The 23140-nt window shown below is 45.8% G+C and overlaps 1 protein-coding gene across 2 annotated transcripts in view; it reads left to right on the top strand.

Moving 5' to 3' along the window:
* The window catches only part of pdzd7a (PDZ domain containing 7a), an 85720-nt gene that overhangs the window by 57717 nt on the left and 4863 nt on the right, over positions 1-23140 (top strand). The window lies entirely within an intron of this gene.

Genomic DNA, 23140 nt, shown 5'->3' with positions numbered 1-23140 from the left:
TTGGATGTTCTTTGCTATCCATTTTCCACCAAAGGTGGCACAGAAATGCAAATGAGATTGTTTATAGGTGAATTCAATAGAAATAAAAATCGGGAGCGATGTAAAATGGGCTGCCGACTCGCTATTACCTGTTTTACATTATTGCACAAAGTCATAATCTAACCCCCATAATGTTAAACAAAACAGGACCTTTTTTTCTTGAATTCAATTAAGTCTTTGGCCTTGATACCACTGTGTGCATACAATTTTTGATCAATTTTTAATTGGTGGTGATGTGAATGGGGAATGGCTACAACTGAGTAAAATGATTTCCCTGCTGTTAATCCTGATGGTATTAAGTCAACACTGAAGGAACAGAATATGCTAGCCAAGGATAGAACAGTGAAGTTATTAACTTGTGTCTGAACTTTTAAGGTTTTATAGTGACAAAAAAGGCTAGAGGCAGATTTAACATGATAAACTGCATCTAGAGCAACATCCAGGACCTTCTGGTTTTTCACTCAGTAGTCTCACTCCTTCTTCATGTTATCCAATTGTGCTAGAAAACACGGAGCACAATCAGTTGTTTCTAATTGTTGCAGAAGCAGATCTTTTCTGATCATGTCAGTTGCTTTGTGTTTAGAACCCCATCCCTCAGCTGTACTCTGACTTGGTTTTGCAAAGCTGTTTTTGGTAGCTGCTATCATTTAGGCAATCAATATACCTAGGGGGAAAAATTGGGTGGCGCCCTGAAAATGTTAGCGCCCCTCCGCCGGAAATTCAGTTGTAGCGCCCCAAGCAGGAGGTGGGGCGCGACTGGAAGCGCTCCCCCTCCTTCTTGGGGCGCTACAACTGAAGATCGCGGCGCTACGTGCAACAGCGCCATGTGCGTCAGCACGTAGCGCCATGTAATTGCAGGCCTCCTCTCCTGATTAAAGGGGAGGGGCTTAGCGCTGTGCGTACCAGGGCCCTGCTAGACCATGCGAGGAGTGCCGGGCTGAGCCATCGCGGCCGGCACCCCGAGAAAAAAAGGGGAAGGGGGCAGGTGCTGGCAGTCGGCCAAAAAAAAATGCCGCCCGACACTTGCCCCTTTTATCGCGCCGCTGTCGCTGCAAAACACCCCCTGACCCTGTCGGACATATCGAATTTTGCGGGAGGCGTTAACGGCGTCGCACCCGGGCGCTAGGTGATTTGAGCTCTGTTAGCGCTAACGAGAGGCGCAAATCCACCCAATTTTTCCCCCCTAGACTTTAGTTTTGTTTTCTTTGGGGATATTGGCCGCTGGTCCGTTCTTTTTTGCTGTACTGCTTATTTCACCTCTCTGTCTTATTTTTGCATTGCCGTAAAGAACTGAAAGGCATTGATTCTACTTTTCCATTGGGTTTAAATTAGTATTGACATCCAGTTCTAAAGGCAGTGAAAAATAAATCTCTCAAATAAAAGGGAACATCACTCTACCAAACTGTTAATGTTACAAAAGTTTGAAAACATAAAACGCAGTAACAAGGGAGGACTGAAAGACACCAGCACGTGTTCAGGTATCTATTTCTCTTATAATATTCAGGATTACAACAGAACTTCAATTATCCACCATAATGAGAGAGGACCCACCTGGAAGGTAATGGAAATTGGCAGATCATCAAGAGCTCCAAATTAAACAGCTGATTGCTCTGAATTTTGAATGTTCAACCTCTCACCACCAGCCTACCTCATTCCACTCCATCACTTATGTTGTTCCTGTCAGCAATATTGGCTGGTGGTCCAACACTTGATCCATCAGCTGATCTGCCGGCTCACAGATCCACCATCCATCTGTCCATGTGACTACAGCTGCCAGACCTCCTCCAGACCCGAGAAAGCTGGCCAAAACGCCCCCCTGGCTCCCAGGTACAATAGGGAGTCCACATGTGCTCACCTCCGTCAATTCCATCGGCAGCTTTTGCAATGCTGATCTCCGCAGAGCTGCCAGCGGGGAGCATTTTTGGCCAGCTCTCTCGGGTTCATGGCAGGTCTGGCATCTATGGTTACAGGAGGTTTACAGGCACCTTGTAAGCTGCCAAAGCAGTCGACTAATTATCTGTTGCCGTGCCAGATGATCTTACTAGTAGGAGGACCGTTGTCGCAAAGCATTTAGCCTGATTATTTTGAGAGGAACATAGGGCTAGAAATTCAGTTGCGTGTGCGACCAGTTACCGCCCAAAGAGGGCTTCTGTGCCAGTAGAGGAGTTTGCGCTGATATTCAGTGCTGCGGTAATGGCGGCGGTAGCCGGTAGCGCTGCGCCGGCACCGATGACATCATCGGTGTGCGCAGTGCCCCGGTTCCGCCCCGCTACCGGCCCGACCCCCATATTTAGTTGCGGCCGCCTCTTCCGCAGCGGCCGCAAACAACGTTGTGAAGACCGGGCCGTGCTGCAGCCTTAGTGGCGCTAGTTAAGGCGGAGGTGCGGCCGGCCGCTTTTTCGGCGGCCGCCTGGCCGCACCTCCTTCCCCGGCCTCCTCCACCCCCCCCCCCCCCCCCCGCGGCATTGCCGGCTGCTTTCCGCGAGCCCGGCACTTCTCCGTGGTGCCGGGCTCATTTGCCGGCACTATCAAGCGGCGAGCTCCCCGTTGCAGGCACCTCCCCCTTAAGAGATGGAGGAGGCCTGCAGTACCGCAGCCTGCCGCTCCGCAGGGGGTGGCGCAGCGGCACCTACAGCGCTGAAATTCAGTTTCAGCGCCCCAAGCGGGGGCGGGCACACCCTGGAATAGCGCCCAGTTCCGACTTGGGGCGCAAAAACTGAATATCTGACGGGTGCAACTGGCTCCGCGCGCAGCGCTAACTTTTGGGCGCTAGCCAGCTGGCGGGGCCTTACTGAATTTCTAGGCCATAATTCCTAGCAGCCCAACTCCTGCTGCTCTGAGTGCTCTACCTCACCCTGCTTACTTGCCTCAGCCCCTCAGGAAAACTCATCTCCCTCGTTCCTATGAAAATTCTCAGATAATTGAGAACTGGAAGCACAGACGGGAGCACCGATAATGGAGATCCCAATCCCTTTCTCTTCGAACTTTGTATTTTGGCTTTGAAGATTGAACTGTTTCTCAGTGGATATAAATAAGATTTACATATTTAGAATCAAGCAATTACTCCATTTAAAAAAATAAAGAAATGGATTATTGCACTAGTCCCAGGCCCATAGGTAATGTTTTGAGGGGGGGCAGATCAGTTCCAAAATCATATTTGTGACAACAGAAATTAAAAGTGTCAAAGAAACTAAGAATTTCAAACAATTTAATAAATGTGTATCATTGGTTCCTGTTAACCCTTTGAATACAAAATATATGCCCAGTGATGTGTAAACTCTTGTGTGAAGTTTGCACAGATAGCAATTTATAAGGTTTTGTTGCTGTTTATTCTGAAGTATTGTCTGAAAAATGTAAAGAACATTGTTTTTTATGTGATTTTGGTGCACATTCTTCAAAGTGTGCAGAGGGTGAGGACAACTAAATATTTTCTTTGCATGGTTTCAAATTCTTGTACCACATGATTAGTTCTCCTCTTACCAGTTAGCCCGTCACCTGGTGCTCTTGTTTCCTGCTAATGCACAATCAGACTTCCAACAGCAAACATCCAACTTGAGCTCCAACAGCAGAAAACCTTCACTGTCAACCCTTCGCAAGTGCTCCCCTCTGGATTCTCAACTTCATTCGGGTGGATTTAAACCATCACCGAAGACACAGGCAATACTGCAGGAAACGCCTCGATTGCCATGTCATTCCCCTTAGTAATCCGATCATCCCCTCCTAGCTCGGTCTCTCCCCAGCAGCAACATAATTGCTACTGCTTCTGTCCTCTCTCCGCTCCAATCTGCTGACTTGCCTGAAGCTATTGCAGTAAAAGCAAACCCTGGGCTAAAACCACCAGAGAACCCGAGATCACCGACATAGCCCTGGACCCCGACATCTTGGCACTCGTGAGCCTCTTCCTCGCAGTAACCCAATCCACCAATACCCAGATGGCCTCAAACTACCCAAATAAAAGGAAGAAAGACTTGTATTTAAATAGCGCCTTTCACAGCCACCGGACGTCCCAAAGCGCTTTACGGTACTTTTGAAGTGTAGTCACTGTTGTAATGTAGGAAACGCTGCAGCCAATTTGCACACAGCAAGCTCCCACAAACAGCAATTAAATAAATAACCAGATAATCTGTTTTAGTGATGTTGACTGAGGGATAAATATTGGCCAGGACACCGTGCTCTTCTTTGAACTCCCCTGCTCTTCTTCGAAATAGTGCCATGGGATCTTTTACGTCCACCCGAGGGAGCAGACGGGGCCTCGGTTTAACGTCTCATCCGAAAGACGGCACCTCCAACAGTGCAGCACTCCCTCAGCACTGCACTGGAGTGTCAGGCTAGCTTTCTGTGCTCAAGTCTCTGTGTTGGGACTTGAATCCACAACCTTGTGACTCGGAGACGACGGTGCTACCAACTGAGCCACGTCTGACACGGCTACCATGGTACCATTTAAGCCCAGGACCATAACTACAAGGCAAGCCTGACCTCGCGGTTGATATGCTGCTGGAACCAAGCTCCCCTGCCTTGATGTTTCCCAGGTCAGTCTGCCACTCTTCCAGCTCTAGTACCTGCTCCTCTTCCAGTCCCAGTTCCAGCCACTCACTCTTATAATTATCCCACTCCCCTACAACCTTATTGCAACATGCCCTCCCTGTTCCTCCCCTTGCCCCGATGCTACTCCTCTGCCAATCTCCTCAGCTGCTGTTGCCACCTATGGCTCGAGTCCCACCTATTTGGCCCCACGGATTCCCTCTGCAGGCCGCAGTTTCTCCCAAAGCAGCAATACATACAGCCTGATTGCCCTCTCCTGATGCGCTCACTATCCACCCTGCTTTGTATCGGTAAACTTATCTTACCGTCTCCCCTTCCCTCACTTCACTCCACCCGCTCGACCCACTGACCTTATTAATCTTTCCACTGTATGTCACGCTATAAAATGATCTCTCCCTTGCAAATAAACTCTCCATCCATGACATCAACCTGGATGAGTCTGTTAACATCTTGGGCCTGACCAAAGCATAGCTCACTTACAGTGACTCCTGTCCCCTCATGAAGGCTTCCCCACTTGGCTACATGTTCCACCACTTTTTCCACCCGAAACAGTGTGGCTGTTGCATGACTATCATCTCCAGGTCCCACCTCAGCCTGTTTTCTTAATTTCCAGCTTCTTCTCATTCGCACAACTTATCCTTTGCCAACTTTTCAGCCTCCTTTAAGATCCTGGAGATTTTCTTGCCAAAATCTCCCTATTTTCTTTGTTCAATTTTTGCATCAAGCGACTCCGATCACAAGTGACTTCAATCTATACCCCATCTTCTGTGATCTCTCCACCCTAAAGTCCTCATTCAGCTTCACCTTGCAAATCAGTCACGCCCAAAGCTGCCCCCTCAAACTTGCTACCATGTAGAACCTGCCACCTAAAAGATGTCCTCACCAGGCCATTTCTGGGAACTTAATAATTTCCTTTGCTATCGACAGCTCCCTATCCACCCCAACCCCTTTACCATCACCCACTGCCACTAGAAAGAAAAACACCTTGATGTTTCCTCTCTAGCATCCTGTCCAACTCCCTCTCCGCTGACCCTCCACAGAACTTGGCTACATTTGTTGACTTACTCAACAGCTCCCCTGCTCCTGCTTTTGGCATCTTATCCCCACCAAATTGCTAACAGTCTGCCATTCCTTACCCTGGTAAAACACTTGATGCCATTCACTCGTGACTTTTCTACTGAACCGTCTGTGTTTTCCAGTCTAGAATAAGCTCAATTTCCACCAGCTAAACATTTGAAAAACCAAAGCCACTGTTTTTGACCCATCAAAAACTCCAAACCCCTGCCACCAATTACATTCCCATCCCCGGTTACCATCTCAAGCTGAACCAGACTGTTTGCTACCTCGGCATCCTATTTGACCCGAGCTGAGCAAAGATACTTCCCCTGGCCTCACAGAAATCTTCCGGCTCGCTGCCGGTCCTTCCTTGCTCACCCCCCCTCCCCCGGCCGATTGCCTCCCCCTACTTTAAGTAAGCACACTGGCTCAACTCCGTGGAGGAGGTGAGACCACACCTTGAGTATTGTGTGCAGTTTTGGTCGCCTTGTCTGAGGAAGGATGTTCTTGCCATGGAGGGAGTGCAGCGAAGATTCACCAGACTGATACCTGGGATGGCAGGAATGACTTATGAGGAGAGATTGGGTCGATTAGGCTTATATTTGCTAGAGTTTAGAACAATGAGAGGGGATCTCATTGAAACTTATAACATTCTAACAGGACTAGACAGACTAGATGCAGGAAGGATGTTCCCGATGGCGGAGGAGTCCAGAACCAGGGGTCACAGTCTAAGGATAAGGGGTAAGCCATTTAGGACTGAGATGAGGAGGAATTTCTTCACCCAGAGAGTGGTGAACCTGTGGAATTCTCTACCACAGAAGGCAGTTGAGGCCAATTCATTAAATATATTCAAGAAGGAGTTGGATATATTTCTCAAGGCTAAAGGGGTCAAGGGATATGGGGAAAAAGCAGGGACAGGGTACTGAGTTTGGATGATCAGCCATGATCTCATTAAATGGCAGAACAGGCTCGAGGGGCCGAATGGCCTGCTCCTGCTCCTATCATCTATGTACCCATATCAACTAACAGCACACAAGGGTAGGCAATTGGGTGGTTTAGCCAATGTTCATATGAAGTTTCTGGTAATGTGCTATCAAACATTGAAATCTTTATTTTCAACACTTTGCGTTCTTGGACAGATTTGTGTGCACCTTTGGATTAGGCTTAGTGAGTTGCAGTGAATGGTGAGACACAACGGTACCCTCTGCAATGGCAATGAGTGTGAAAGGAATAGCTTGAGCATTGTAGGGATGCTTTATGGTGTTGGTGTTGGTGTGGGGTGTCAAGTGAAGTAAATCTGGACATGGTGAGGCCATCCTTAGCATCCCGGGCAGCAATGTGGTCAGGTGCTGATGCCCTGTGTCCTGTGCAGCGTCAGTTGATTGCGGAGAAGGTTGGTGTTGTTGGTGATGCTGGTGTTGGAGCTGATCGTGGTGGGATTCTGAGGACCAAGGTGAGATATTTTCAAGGGCACCGATGCTGATGGAATAGATGGCAGGTGAGGTTGAGTTGGTAGAAGCGATCTGTCAATGGTGAGAGAGGTTGTTCCAATGAGGTGACACTGGATTGAGAGTTTGCTGCAAACACTTGCAAGCTGCATAAAGCTCAATCTGTCTTCCAAATGCAGTAAGCAAGAGCTTCTAACCTTGGAAAGTGAAGACCTATGAAATGGGAGCTTTTATAGAGCATTTACAGCTGTCAAGTTAGTGAATCATCCCATGCTGACACAACACCCGCCCTCCTTACCTGACCTGATCCCCGAGCAGCAGGGAAGCTGTTGGCTAACTCTCAAAATCTAAAGGGAAGCTTACAATAAGACTTAATTGCCTCTTAACAATACATTTAATGATCTAAATTGTCTCCCCCGCCGCTTGGTGTCGGGTCTGTTCAACGCTGACAGACCCAACACCTGGGAGACTCGGGCGGAGGCGGCTTGACGGTGGGTTCCTGACCCGCTGTCGATCTTTTCTATTTTGACAGCTGAGCCGCCTCCAATCTTGGTGCCAGTAAAATTCCGGCCTAAGCCTTCAGCAAGATGATGTGCTGGATTTTCACATCTACAGAATGTTTGAAGAGTGAAGTTTATAGTTAGATGATAATATTTGTTGCATTAGTTTAATCTATCGTCGCTTGAAGTCAGAAAGTGAAACATAGACCGCCTCAGCTCCAACCTGTGATCACGCTGATGTGAGATTGCTGTGACAGCATATTAAACTGTCAGCTACCATCAACAAAGAAGTGTTGTCCAGAGTGCGGGTACAACCTCGCTATTGGAACCAAATACTTTTTGCAGGCTTCAGATTTCTTTCAATAACCAAGAAGGAGTCACTGTGAACAATAGTTGTTCTGTAAAGAGCCCTTTGTTTGAATTTTGTACAACATAATTAGTCTCTAATTGGCTATCCTGATGCAGTGAATGGTTACTTAATTAAAAATGCAGTAGAGGTAATTCACAGTCATATTGAAAGCCAAGTAAAATGTGAATCGGCAGAGGATGGATCGAATATCAGAGTGCATACAACTTTAATGAAAAAACTCCAATTTAAAATACTGCTTTCAGCTAATTGAAATGTATATCTTTACCAAAGAAATCTTCACAACATGCTGGAATTATAAAAGAAATGTCTAGTTAATTGTAATATTCTTTCATCAGTAGTTGTTTTTCAGATGAGTTAATCAGATGTGCCTAACGACACAGCAATAGTTTGGTTTCAGTTTAAGGTGCATGACTGATGTAAAGTCTATGATATGATTCCAAACACTTTGAAAGCATTTTATTCCTCCGAAGGAACGATTGGAAAACAAAAGGGTCCAAAATTACTTCAGAAAATTCAAGGGTGACACAATTCCTTAGAAAGATGGAAAAAAGCTCAGAGTGTGAGCAAGCCCATCTTAGTTTCTTTTACTTCCCACTTGCCACAGTATCCATCTCTATTCTACGAAGCTTTATACTTAACAAAGTCAGACAGTTATCAACATTGAGATTTTATTTACAGAAAATAGCAAGGCTGGTTGCAAACTTCCTGAAATTAGCAGAACTATATTTAGATTTTACAGTGAGTTATACATTACTTTTTTAAAAAATCATATCAATGAAAATAAGCAAAACTCGACAGGGCTGGAGTCTGTCCAAGCAACGTTTTCTGCTTACACTGTACTATCTGTCTCCATCTGCATGTCTGGACACTGCTGAACACTTGGCATGAATGAGAGGGCACTGAAAATTTGTGTATTCAGTAAGGCTGCTTTAAAAAATGTGTTTTTCTTTAAAATTATTATAAGATTTATTTTAGTCTATTCAATAGTCTAAACAAAGTTCTCCCAACAACTTTTTTCTTAGCTTTTGAATGATGTTTCTCCAGTCCGGCAACAGCCCTGCATGTCAAATATCTGAGCCTATTTTTTACTGGGAGTTTCACTTTTAATAGGATCAAAGTCAAATCTGTTATTTGTCATGGCGTTTCATCGCGAATGAGCTGTTTTAAGATGAGCTGTCATTTGCCAAAATAGAATTGATCTTATGAGGGCTGCATTGTATTAGATTGTGTGCATAAGCACGTTGGCAAAAGTAACGGGAAAGGAAGAAAAGGAAAAGTCCGCTAGGAATCCAGCAATCTTTGGGTAGAGTAACTGGAGAGAAAGCTGTAAATGCTGTAATACACGAGGCACTTGCGGCAGCATTTTACACTGCCAAGCATTAACAACAACTCACGCCAGAGAAAAAGGAAGTCGAATTTGGGTCCTATTTTACAGTAGCCAAAGTCAAAAAGGCAAAAACAAAGTTTCCACTGCTTTAGATGGGATAGAGCACTGACATTTTATTTGTAAAATGCAGTTTCAAAGTAACAACAAGCTTTGATAGAAATGTAATGCACAACTTAAATACAGACTTAATTTAAACTGGTATTAAAGGGCTTTGTTTTGTACCTATGAACTGCATTTCATATTTTATTTGCATGCTTTAATCTCCATGGGTGAAGCAGATCCATTAGTATGTCAATTATACTGTAAAATCTAAAATACACAATAAATATTTAGAATTCCATGGTTGGTATAGTATTGTCTTAACTTTTCAACAATTTGATGTTCAAATTGCATTGAAATTGTGGTATGGGAGGCTAGTATACGAAGACTGAATACATTCATCTGAAATTCTTCTCTCCACTACAGAGGCATTAACCTTTTAAAATAGATTAATGGCTCTGATAAAATAGAGAAGTGGGAAATTTCAGATTACATAGGATATACGGCACAGAAACAGGCCATTCGGCCCAACCAGTCCATGCCGGCGTTTATGCTCCACACGAGTCTCCTCCCGTCATTCCTCATCTAACTCTCCCTTTTCCCTGATATGCTTATCTAGCCGCCCCTTAAATGCATCCATACTATTTGCTTCAACCACTCCCTGTGGTAGCGAGTTCCACATTCTCACCACTCTCTGGGTAAAGAAGTTTCTTCTGAATTCCCTGATGATCAGATTCATACTGTCGTATCCCACAGCATAATTTCAGGAAAATTGTGCTTTATGATTTGATAATTATTCTACAATCATGTTTCACATTGGTATTATTTTGCGTGTCTAAACAGTTTGTACATTGTTGAATGTGCTATATTAATGTCAACCCTGCAGCAGGCGATTTACACTTTGGAAAATAGGGTTGGATGTAGCGTAAGATTAAGTCCACTAAATCGCTTACCAACCTTCCAAGTGTGCCAGCTTGTTAATATATAGTAAATGATTTGTGTAGCAATGACGGTCTGCATTTTGTAAATACAGTGCCACCTCAGAGTTATGAAACCTGTTTATAATCCTGCGATTCAGTTTGGACTCCTGAATACGTGGCAAATTTTGAAAATTTCAAAGTTCTGCATCTAACATTTCTAATTATTACTAGTTGATCTCCCGTGGATTATAATCCATGAAAACTATCCAAATATTGTAAATTTCAAAAAGATGCAATGTATTCTAAAGCACTTAGGCCATGAAATTTGGTGGAGCCCCAAACGGGGCGCCAAGCTCGCCTGGGCGCCGGAATTACCGCTGCGAACGGAGCAGTTGCGCCCGCCGGAAATTCAGTTTGAGCGCCCCAAGAGGGACACGGGGCGCTGCTCGACGCGCCCCGCGTCCCTCTTGGGGCGCTGAAACTGAATATCGCAACGTGCCGCAACGCCGCACACTGCGGCACGGCGCGCTGCGGTACTGCAGGCCTTCCTTCCCTTCTTAAGGGGGAGGGGCCTGCACCAGCGCGATCACTGATCGCGAGTGCCGGCAAAAGAGCCCGGCACCGAGGAGAAGTGCCGGGCTCTCGGGACACAGCCGGCACTGCCCGGGGGGGTGGGGGGATCAGGAGGGCGGTGCTGGCAGGCGGCCACCGAAAAAAAAAAAAAAAAATGCCCGCCCCGCACCTCCACCTTAATTTGCGCCACTACCGCCACAGGTAGGCCCCGTGAACCGGGCGCGATTTGCGATCAGCGTTACAGAGGCGGGCGCGACCAAATATAGTGATCGGGGCGGTAGCGGGGCGCTGCGCACACCGATGACGTCATCGGTGGCGGCGCAACGCTACAGGCTAACACCGCCATTAGCGCCCCGCTAAATATCGCGGGAGGCGCGGCCAGTGGTGCTAAAGCCACTGAGTGCCCTCTTTAGACGCTAACTGGTTCCACAGCCCACCTAATTTCTAGGCCTTAATACCTTATGTAACATAAATAGAATGTCACTTAATGAGACTATTTAGCAGATTAATCCTATCATAAAATTTGTTAAAATGCCCTAGTCATTGTCACTTGTAGATTATCCATAAATTATACTTTCCTGCCACACCTCCCTCCCAACATACCAGCCTCCAATATAGTTCTCGTGTAAAGCAGTGATTTAACAAAAAATTGTTTTGCATGTCATAGCTGTATGAATTTGGACATAATCACCTCACCTAACTCTTCTCCCTCACTGTCCGACATCCATTTTTGGCTCTGTGAAGTGCTTTGGGTTGTTTGATTGTGTTAAAGACACTAATGCAGGTTGTTATAAGATACCCAATTAACCAAAGTTTAATCCTCAACCTATTAAATAAATTGGCCCAATCTCCGGTTTTAACTTGTAGGGAGCCGAAGGTTTGGTACTCCAATCATTTCTGCGTAAAATATGTTGTGTTTTCAGATCTTGTTTGAATTGAATTAATTCCCAGAGATGTCGGGGAACATCGGGTCTGATGAAAGGGAGGAACTGAAAGAAATCAGTATTTGTAGGGAAACGGTGTTAGGGAAATTGACAGGATTGAAGGCCGATAAATCCCCAGGGCCTGATGATCTACATCCTAGGGTACTTAAGGAAGTGGCCCTAGAAATAGTAGATGCATTGCTGATCATCTTCCAACATTCAATGGAATCTGGAACAGTACCCATGGATTGGAGGGTAGCTAATGTAACCCCACTAGTCAAAACAGGTGGTAGAGAGAAAACGGGGAATTACAGACATCGGTAGTGGGGAAAATGCTAGAGTCCGTTATAAAAGATGTTATAGCAGAGCACTTGGAAAACAGTGACAGGATCGGACAAAGTCAACATGGATTTACAAAAGGTAAATCGTGCTTGACTAATCTACTGGAATTTTTTGAGGATGTAACTGGTAAAATAGATAAGGGAGAACTGGTGGATGTGGTGGTTTTGGACTTTCAAAAGGCTTTCGATAAGGTCCCGCATAAGAGATTAGCGTGTAAAGTTAAGGCACATGGGATTGGGGGCAAGGTATTGACTTGGATAGAAAACTGGTTGGCAGACAGAAAGCAAAGAGTTGGAATAAACGGGTCTTTTTCCGAGTGGCAGGCAGTGACTAGTGGGGTACCGCAGGGATCGGTCCTTGGACCCCAGCTATTCACAATATATATTAATGATCTAGACAAGGGAACTAGATGTAATATCTCCAAGTTTGCAGACGACACAAAACTGGGTGGGCGTGTGTGCTGTGAGGAGGATGCCGAGAAACTCCAGTATGATTTGGACAGGTTGGGTGATTGGGCAGAAGCATGGCAGATGCAATATGACGTGGATAAATGCGAGGTTATCCACTTTGGTGTCAAAAACAGGAAGGCGGATTATTATCTGAATGGCAATAGATTGGGAAAAGGGGAAGTGTAACAAGACCTGGGTGTCCTTGTGCACCAGTCGCTGAAGGTAAGCATGCAGGTGCAGCAGGCGGTTAAGAAGGCAAATGGTATGTTGGCCTTTGTAATGAGAGGGTTTGAGTACAGGAACAAGGATGTCTTGCTGCAGTTGTACAGGGCCTTGGTGAGACCACACCTTGAGTATTGTGTGCAGTTTTGGTTGCCTTATCTGTAGGAAGGATGTTCTTGCCATGGAGGGAGTGCAGCGAAGCTTCACCAGACTGATACCTGGGATGGCAGGAATGACGTATGAGGAGAGATTGGGTCAATTGGGCTTATACTCGCTGGAGGTTAGAAGAATGAGAGGGGATCTCATTGAAACTTATAAAATTCTAACAGGACTAGACAGACTAGATGCAGGAAGGCTGTTCCCGATGGTCGGGGAGTCCAGAACCAGGGGTCACAGTCTAAGGATAAGGGGTAAGCCATTTAGGACTGAGATGAGGAGGAATTTCTTCACCCAGAGAGTGGTGAACCTGTGGAATTCTCTACCACAGAAGGCAGTTGAGGCCAATTCATTAAATATATTGAAGAAGGAGTTGGATATATTTCTTAAGGCTAAAGGGATCAAGGGATATGGGGAGAAAGCAGGGACAGGGTACTGAATTTGGATGATCAGCCATGATCTCATTGAATGGCGGAGCAGGCTCGAGGGGCCGAATGGCCTACTCCTGCTCCTATCTTCTATGTTTCTATGAATGATATAAATGGGCTGTAAATAAGTAATTTATATATTTCATTATTTTCATCTCAAGTTTATAAAATATCAGTTCCACCATAACCTTTGTTACACATTATCAAAGTGCAACCACACATTCACAGAATAACCGCAGGAAGTAAGATTGTATTCTATATCTATATATATTTATAAAGGGCACTATCTCAGAACCTTCACGTTTCATGTTGTGAACTGGGGTTTTCGAAGCAAAAGCAACTTGCATATGTTTAGCAGACTATTCAGAAAATGATAATCAAGTGGGTGAAAAAGAGTAGGTAGAATAGAGCTAGTGCCAGGACTGAAAGACAGTTGAAGCCTTTATTAGGAAGTGAGGGTGGAGGGCAGAGGGATTTTACGAAGATGTTAAAAAGAACGTGGACATTGTGGCTGCCAATGGAGCGAACAGGATGTGGAGAGAGAGGAACTAAGGGTGAAAACGGGTTCATGGAGGTGAAGAAGGTCACTGAGGTGGGATGGAGTGAGGTTATGGAGGCATTTACAGGTTAAAACAAGGATCTTGAAGCCCATTTATTGAAAGAAAAAAGACTTGCATTTATATAGCGCCTTTCATGACCACCGGATGTCTCAAAAAGCTTTACAGCCAATGAAGTACTTTTTGAAGGGTAGTCACTGTTGTAATGTGGGAAACGCTGCAGCCAATTTGCGCACAGCAGGGTCCCACAAACAACAATGTGATAATGACCCGATAATCTGTTTTTGTTCTGTTGGTTGAGGGATAAATATTGACCAGTACACCAGGGAGAACTCCCCTGCTCTTCTTCGAAATAGTGCCATGGGATTTTTTATGTCCACCTGAGAGAGCAGACGGGGCCTCGGTTTAACGTCTCATCCAAAAGACGGCATCTCCTACAGTGCAGCTCTCCCTCAGCACTGCACTGGAGTATTGAGTCACACAACACCAGGTTATAGTCCAACAGCTTTATTTGAAATCACAAGCTTTCGGAGCGCTGCTCCTTCTTCAGGTGAAGTGGAGAAATGCATAAAGACACAGCTTATATAGTCAGAGAATCATGTCAGGTGTTTACAGGTGACCTTTCCAACTGCCATTTATCACACCTCGGCAGAGAGATAATCACAGCAGTCAAAGGTGTGAATGGTGTCCAAACAGGTCAGTCCACCCCAGTCCAACTCCGGCATCTCCACACCATGACTACTATCGACACCACAAACTGCCGGCTCAAAGTGGAGAGGATCTCCAAGAAGATCGCGCATATTGACACAGACATCAAGTTTCTACAGAGATGCAAGAAAGCAGACAAGATCCCGAAAGGACTACAGATCACTAACCCACTCAAGTCGACCTACAACACAGACTACGCTGAGAGACTCTGCCGTCGTACCTCTCGCACACTCCTCAACCATCTCGTACACCAGCTCCACAGCAGACGCCGCAACCTCGAAACCGAGATGGAGTCCATGTTCTCAGCCTGTGCTCAGGACGCAGCAGACCAGCTACGAGACACCGCCAAACAAACAAGGCAACGGAACTACGCTACCTACATGCACACCAAGAACAGGAAGCTTGAGAAACTTGGCATCACCAGCAGCAGCAACCAAGCCTCCCCCGGTACCACGGTTGAAACCACAGGGAAATCCATCGTCAACCTGTCCGACCACACCCTTCAACCAGACGAAATTGAAGTTCTCAGCCGAGGGCTCAATTTCTGCCCCACCACCAAAATGGACCCCATCGGTCTCGCGGCAGACACAGAGGAATTCATCAGGAGAATGAGGCTCCGGGAATTCTTCCACAAATCCCAAGATGTCAGCAGCGAACCCAATGAGACAATCAATGATCCGGAACAGCAGACAGAGGGATCCGCAGTGCAGCTACCGAAGAAGAAAGAGTCAAATTGGACCCCTCCGGAGGGTCGCTGCCCTAAGCTTGACATGTATGCTCAAGCTGTCAGGAGATGCATCAACGCCAGATTCATCAGCCGCACTCACAAGACAGTCCAGAATGTCACCCGAGCACAACGCAACGCCATCCACGCTCTCAAGACCAACCGCAACATCGTCATCAAACCAGCAGACAAAGGAGGTGCCATCGTCATACAGAACAGAACGGACTATTGCAAAGAAGTATACCGACAACTGGACAACCAGGAACACTACAGACAGTTACCTGCAGATCCGACCAAAGAACACACCCGCCAACTCAACAGACTGATCAAAACCTTCGATCCAGACCTTCAAAGCATCCTACATGCTCTCATCCCACGTACTCCCCGCGTGGGAGACTTCTACTGCCTCCCAAAGATACACAAAGCCAACACACCTGGACGTCCTATCGCATCAGGCAACGGAACCCTATGTGAGAACCTCTCTGGATATGTCGAGGGCATCCTGAAACCCATCGTACAGGGAACCCCCAGCTTCTGTCGCGACACTACAGACTTCTTACAGAAACTCAGCACCCACGGACCAGTTGAACCAGGAACACTCCTCGCCACGATGGACGTCTCGGCACTCTACACCAGTATCCCCCACGATGACGGCATCGCTGCGACAGCCTCAGTACTCAACACCAACAACAGCCAATCTCCAGACGCCATCCTACAACTCATCCGCTTCATCCTTGACCACAATGTCTTCACCTTCGACAACCAGTTCTTTACCCAAACACACGGAACAGCCATGGGGACCAAATTCGCACCCCAATACGCAAACATCTTCATGCACAAGTTCGAGCAAGACTTCTTCGCTGCACAGGATCTCCAACCAACGCTATACACCAGATACATCGACGACATTTTCTTCCTATGGACCCACGGCGAAGAATCACTGAAAAGACTACACGACAACATCAACAAGTTCCATCCCACCATCAAACTCACCATGGACTACTCCTCAGAATCGGTCTCATTCCTGGACACACGAATCTCCATCAAAGACGAACACCTCAGCACTTCACTCTACCGCAAGCCCACGGACAACCTCAGGATGCTTCACTTCTCCAGCTTCCACCCTAACCACGTTAAAGAAGCCATCCCCTATGGACAAGCCCTGCGAATACACAGGATCTGCTCAGACGAGGAGGAACGCGATGGACACCTACAGACACTGAAAGACGCCCTTGTAAGAACGGGATATGACGCTCGACTCGTCGATCGACAGTTCTGACGGGCCACAGCAAAAAATCGCATAGACCTCCTCAGAAGACAAACACGGGACACAACCAACAGAGTACCCTTCGTCGTCCAGTACTTCCCCGGAGCGGAGAAACTACGCCATGTTCTTCGCAGCCTTCAACATGTCATCGATGACGACGAACACCTCGCTAAGGCCATCCCCACGCCTCCACTACTCGCTTTCAAACAGCCGCCTAACCTCAAACAGACCATCGTTCGCAGCAAATTACCCAGCTTTCAGGAGAACAGCGACCACGACACCACACAACCCTGCCACAGCAACCTCCGCAAGACATGCCAGATCATCAACACAAATACCATCATCACACGTGAGGACACCACCCACCAGGTACATGGTACATACTCATGTGACTCGGCCAACGTTGTCTACCTCATACGTTGCAGGAAAGGATGCCCCGGAGCATGGTACATCGGCGAGACCATGCAGACACTGCGACAACGGATGAACGGACACCACGCAACAATCACCAGGCAGGAGTGTTCCCTCCCAGTCGGGGAACACTTCAGCAGTCAAGGACATTCAGCCTCCGATCTTCGGGTAAGCATTCTCCAAGGCGGCCTTCGAGACACACAACAACGCAAAATCGTCGAGCAGAAACTGATAGCCAAGTTCCGCACCCATGAGGACGGCCTCAACAGAGATCTTGGGTTCATGTCACGCTACATGTAACCCCACCTGACGCAGGGCCATCCAGACTCGAGTCGACATTGGCTTGTTCTCTCTACACAGATGCGGCCGGACCTGCTGTGATTTCCAGCCAAAAAAAATGTTTTTTGTCTGTTTTTTTGTTTTTCATACAGACCCCAGCACCTGCAATATTTGACCCCTTGTGACCCCACCTCATTGTTCTTTGATGTAATGTTTCCCTGACTGACCTGTTTGGGCACCATTCACACCTTTGACTGCTGTGATTATCTCTCTGCCGAGGTGTGATAAATGGCAGTTGGAAAGGTCACCTGTAAACATCTGACATGATTCTCTGACTATATAAGCTGTGTCTTTATGCATTTCTCCACTTCACCTGAAGAAGGAGCAGCGCTCCGAAAGCTTGTGATTTCAAATAAAGCTGTTGGACTATAACCTGGTGTTGTGTGACTTCTTACATTTGTCCACCCCAGTCCAACTCCGGCATCTCCACACCTGCACTGGAGTGTCAGCCTAGCTTTATGTGCTCAAGTCCCTGGAGTGAACCCACAACCTTCTGACTCCGAGGCGAGTGTGCTACCAACTGAACCACAGCTGACACTATATTGGGGTGTAGAGAGTAAATGGAAGGACTGAGATGATGGAAGTACAGTGAGTGAGGATGCAATCAGCATCATTCTGAAAGAGTTGTAGGTTGTGGGGGTGGCTTGCTAGGAGATCATTAGAGTAATTCATCCTTGAGCTAACTGAAGCATGGATTAGTGTTTTAGTAGTAGTGGGGAAGAAGTCGAGGCAGAGATGATTGATATTGCAAAGGTGGAAGAAGGCAGTACTGGTGACTGAACAAATGTAGGGAAGGAAGGCGGTGAATCATCACTCGTGATTGGTATAAGTTATGTGCCAAATTGTTACATCAGCCCTGGAGATAGAAGGTAGATACAAAGCACAGATAGACGTGTCCTTATTTTTGCAAGTAATGAATGCAGGTTGAATCGCTTGGCTTCTATCTGTGCAGTTTAATGAACTCTGCATGGGAGTATGACGGATTACAGTTTATTAACAAAAGAAGAATGATTAAATATTACTCAATTATTCATGAAGGTAATTTTAGGCAGTGTAATTTTAACAGTTTATTATGTAGTAGAAGATATATTGCTTAATTACTGCGAGCCCATTTGCTTGCAGGTGCAGAGTTATCACTCCCAGAAGGGACATAAAGTGCATCAACATTAGAGACTGCCAGACTAAGGTTCCTTGAAGGACAGGGATAAGTCCACTAGCGTTCGTGTTAAGTAAAGAAGCCTAAATAACCATGCAATTAAAACTGACAGTAGCATTTTAAATAGTTTGTCCAAGCAGAGAATTAAAAAGGGCTGAATAAAGAATGGAAAGACAAATAATACTTTTTTAACTGCAGAATATAAACGGGGACTCTCCGGACTGGTATCCACATGCAGTAACTTGATCGAATTGAGAGCTATTCAGTGAGGTAAAATTACCTCACTGCTCGCAATTAAAAGATTAGATTAAAATGATAATGCCAGTGGATGTTAGCTAATTATAACTGTTGGGAAAGGTGGATAACTGTTCTGCAGTATCCCAAGGGGATCTGTGGCTGTCGGGGAAACCTGAACGCTCTTTGAAGAATCATTACACTGTATGTTTGCCTGAAAGAGGAAAGTGACATTGCATTGTTTGATGTTCAAGGCTGATAATTAATCAATGAAAATCTGATAATCCTACCACACTTGCCACATTTAGATATGGTTAAAGCTGACCACAGATTCATGACTTGAATTATCAATGTCTTGGTTCAGACTAAAATTTGCATGCAATTACTGTAGACAGTTAACTCTGTGTTGCCTGCTTAAAAAAGCTATGTCCTTTAATTTGACATTGTCAGCATTGAAGTTCTATTTCTAACATTTAGATCGTTAAAAAAAATGACTGAGATTATGCTGTGCAATATGGATCCTTAACACTTTTGCACAAAATTTCCTTTATCTGCCATTTCAACAGAAGCATTAATCCATTTACTTTAATATCACACAATGTCATTTCAAAGCCGAATTAACCCAACACCTCTATTAAGGCTACCTTTTTCAGTAGGTTCAATAGGGGTGTTTGGATGAAACTGCAGCTGTATGTTCCTGCCCAGCTGGAGCCTGATCCCATTTCCTAAGCAGTTCATGGTTTGATGACAGATGTGATTGTATCATTGTCACATCTGTTATTCTACTTGATAGAGAGAATACAAGGATAGAGGCAGAACTGGGTGGGTTGAAGAACCAGGACATAACCCTTTAGCAATCAATATGCTACCTGCTGCAAAGTTTTCCTCGGTTCAGACAAGGAGTGATGGGGAGAGTGTTGTGTAGTGATCAATAATTTTAAGGGCAAGAAAGGTTGCCATAATCACTACGGTTCTAAGACCAGTGGCCTGTTCTATAAATCAAAATCTTTTGAAATCGGCGATACTTTTTATTCCCATCGTGCCTCATTTCACTCCCATAGAGTACGTGCATAATCTTTACAGCCCCCAGGTGGACAGGGAGAGGCAGCCCGAGCACTCAGGTGGGCGGATGCAGAGACACAGTGACAGCAGGATGTGCTCTGCTTTATTTTTCTGAGTTATTGGGGGCGATTTTCAACTGACAACTACCCCCGTTTCTTGCCTGAAAAACGTCAGTCGGCAATTGAAGAACAGCGCATGACCCCGGTTTTCTGTTGGAGATTGTCCAAGTTATATTGTAATAATCTCTCTTTTGTTTATTGGTACACTCTCATAAGCACAGTTTTTTGTAACTTTGATCTTATCATGAAAAACTTGCATGTAAAAATGATTGACGAAAGCATCCTACGATTTTAAGCACATTGCTGCTTTTATTTTGGTCCGAGGTATCCTTGGGTAATTGTTCCTTGAGAATAGCCCATGACAAGTCTTCCCTAGCGAAGTGATGACATTGTATGGAACAGATTTTTACTTCCAAATCGGAAATAATTATGGAAATTGGCATCTTTACCCACCAGCTTCTTTGTGCTCCGTACAGTGCAGGCCGCCTGCCACAGTGCTGGCTGATCCGTTTTCACATCCCTTGTTTTAATGAAGAAAACTGAGTCACTAACAAATTAATTTGATGAAACGAGATCTGTTTTTGCCTTGAGAATGACCATGATGCATGAGCAATTGTGATATGGAAGAAGAAATCATGCATTAATGGTCTTGGGCCAAGTTTCAAGTTCGGCTTTTTAGTTGATTTGAGGACAATATGTGAATTTTTTGATAATGTTCCCGGACAGTTTGTAAGCAGTATTATAAAAAAATGAGGTTAGCCCCGCAGCCCTTTTTGTTTTTGGTTTCACATTTAATGGATTGCAAGTTGCTGTGCAGAAAATCTCATTTACTCCGGTACAATTTGTCCTGCCTTCAAGGATACCCTGTAAACAAATACCAACAATTAAAAAATATATATATATCAATTCTCTACTCCTTTACTTTAAAATGCCTAGAGCTCGTTCTTAAATTAAGCAGCACTGCCCATTGTGAGGGACAGTACAGCACAGCAAATGCCCAAGGTAAAAGAATGTGCAGTGTAGATTATAGTAATTTTAGTTGAGTTTTTCCAGACCAAATGCATTTTTGCCTGAAAGATTGGTTACCTCTCCCAGGAGTGACATAAAGTGGTTTCACTCTGGCCCCGTAAGCACTCCGTATATCTGCTAAAAGTTCCTTTTTCCTTTTTTATTTTACACACATTTTCTTCCTCTTCTGAAATTATTGAGTCCTGATTTCCTTTAGTACTATCCCCAGTAATTCTTAATTTTATGAGGCAAGATTGCGAGGACTAGATTTTCCTTTTCCTGCACATGCTAGATTAGGGCAGGAATTCCACCCTCCACCCCCAACCTCACCATGATCCCGATCCAGTTTACTGGGTATGGGGCCATTGGCTATTCCTTGCGGGTTCGAGTACAGGAACAAGGATGTCTTGCTGCAGTTGTACAGAGCCTTGGCGAGACCACACCTTGAGTATTGTGTGCAGTTTTGGTCACCTTACCTGAGGAAGGACGTTCTTGCCATGGAAGGAGTGCAGCGAAGATTCACCAGGCTGATACCTGGGATGGCAGGAATGACGTATGAGGAGAGATTATGTCAATTGGGCTTATACTCACTGGAGTTTAGAAGATTGAGAGGGGATCTCATCGAAACCTATAAAATTCTGTCAGGCCTGGACAGACTAGACTCGGGAAGGATGTTCCCGATGGCCGGGGAGTCCAGAACCAGGGGTCATAGTCTAAGGATAAGGGGTAAGCCATTTAGGACTGAAATGAGGAGGAATTTCTTCACCCAGAGAGTGGTGAACCTGCGGAATTCTCTGCGACAGAGGGCGGTGGAGGCCAGTTCATTAAATATATTGAAGAAGGAGTTGGATATATCTCTTAAGGCTAAAGGGATCAAGGGATATGGGGAGAAAGCAGGGACCGGGTACTGAATTTGGATGATCAGCCATGATCTCATTGAATGGCGGAGCAGGCTCGAGGGGCCGAATGGCCTACTCCTGCTCTATGTTTCTAATGCCTACCAGAAAGCGGGAGCGCTGAGGGAAATGGCAGTGGTGCTGCAGTGTGGCTACCATGTCCTCACTGGTAGTCATCCTTTTCTCACCTGCCGCATGGATCTGGGCAGCTATTCCTGTCGAACCCCTGGTGGAGGTCCCTGGGATAACAACGAGAAGGATCTGAAATCATCTGATGGCGGGAGAGAACCTTATAGCATCCTCCTCTCTCTGTCTCTCCATTTCACTCCCAAACACTTGCCTGCTGCAGGCCTCAGTCTCACCTGAGGCCTTCAGAAGGGCTCTTCCCTTTTAACATGGTTCTCCCTTCTTCTGCAGTGGGGCTACTTATCCTGCAACCCAATACAGATCACTCTCTTTTAACTGGCACCTAAATAACTGGAAATCTCTGTTAACCGGCAAAATTCAGGAGTAGGTTCAGGTAAATTTTACTTCATATTAGTGGCAGTTCCTGGATCTGTGGCTGTGTAACTGGGGTTCCTGCGCTTGTTGCTAAGCAACGGGGACGCTTGGTCTGTGGCCGGAGTTCCTGCACATGTTGCTAAGCAACAGGGAAGCCTGGATTTGTTGCTGTGTATGGAGCTCTCGTACCTTTTAAACTATACCTCTCTGTAATCCGGACTTTTTGATAAATCGGCACCACGCCGGTGCCGTTGGTGCCGGATAATAAAGAGTTTCCTGTATGTCCAGGAACACAGAATAGTCCCTTATCTTCAGTGTGATGTAGGATTTGATAACTGTCCAGGTTGAGGTTATGTTCTTTGGTTCATGATCACATTTTGCTTAGGTGTGGTAATCAATAAAGGATATTCTAGTAATGATTCTTTACAATTATTTGTGTCTGGGGAAAATTCCCAGCATTCATCCACTCATTTACCCTGTGCATACTGAGACCAAGAAAAAATCCTTTCAGATCCTTATCGGGAACAGGATTGTTCACAGGGAGCCAAAGGATAACGTGGGTGCAGATGATGACGCTTTGGACTCTGAGGGAAAAACAATGGGCCGAAAGTTGCAGTTGGAGGCGTACCTCCGGAGTACGCCTCCGACCCGAAAAAAAAATAAAATACCAAAGTACCTAGTGGCTCCCGAGCTTCGGAGTCTTCGGGTCCTGGGCCTTCAGGCATACGCCTGCGTAAAGGCCAACGGATCCCAGCGACGCAGGCGGTTCGGAAGCGCCCCTGGGATCACGTGGAATGGCCCGACCAAGCAAAAAGAGGGATTCC

The sequence above is a fragment of the Somniosus microcephalus genome, chromosome 8 (genome assembly GCF_052327205.1).
Source record: "Somniosus microcephalus isolate GS21.2 chromosome 8, FLI_Smic_1.0, whole genome shotgun sequence".
Lineage (NCBI taxonomy): Eukaryota > Metazoa > Chordata > Chondrichthyes > Squaliformes > Somniosidae > Somniosus > Somniosus microcephalus.
This window is presented reverse-complemented; position numbering and strand designations above follow the sequence as displayed.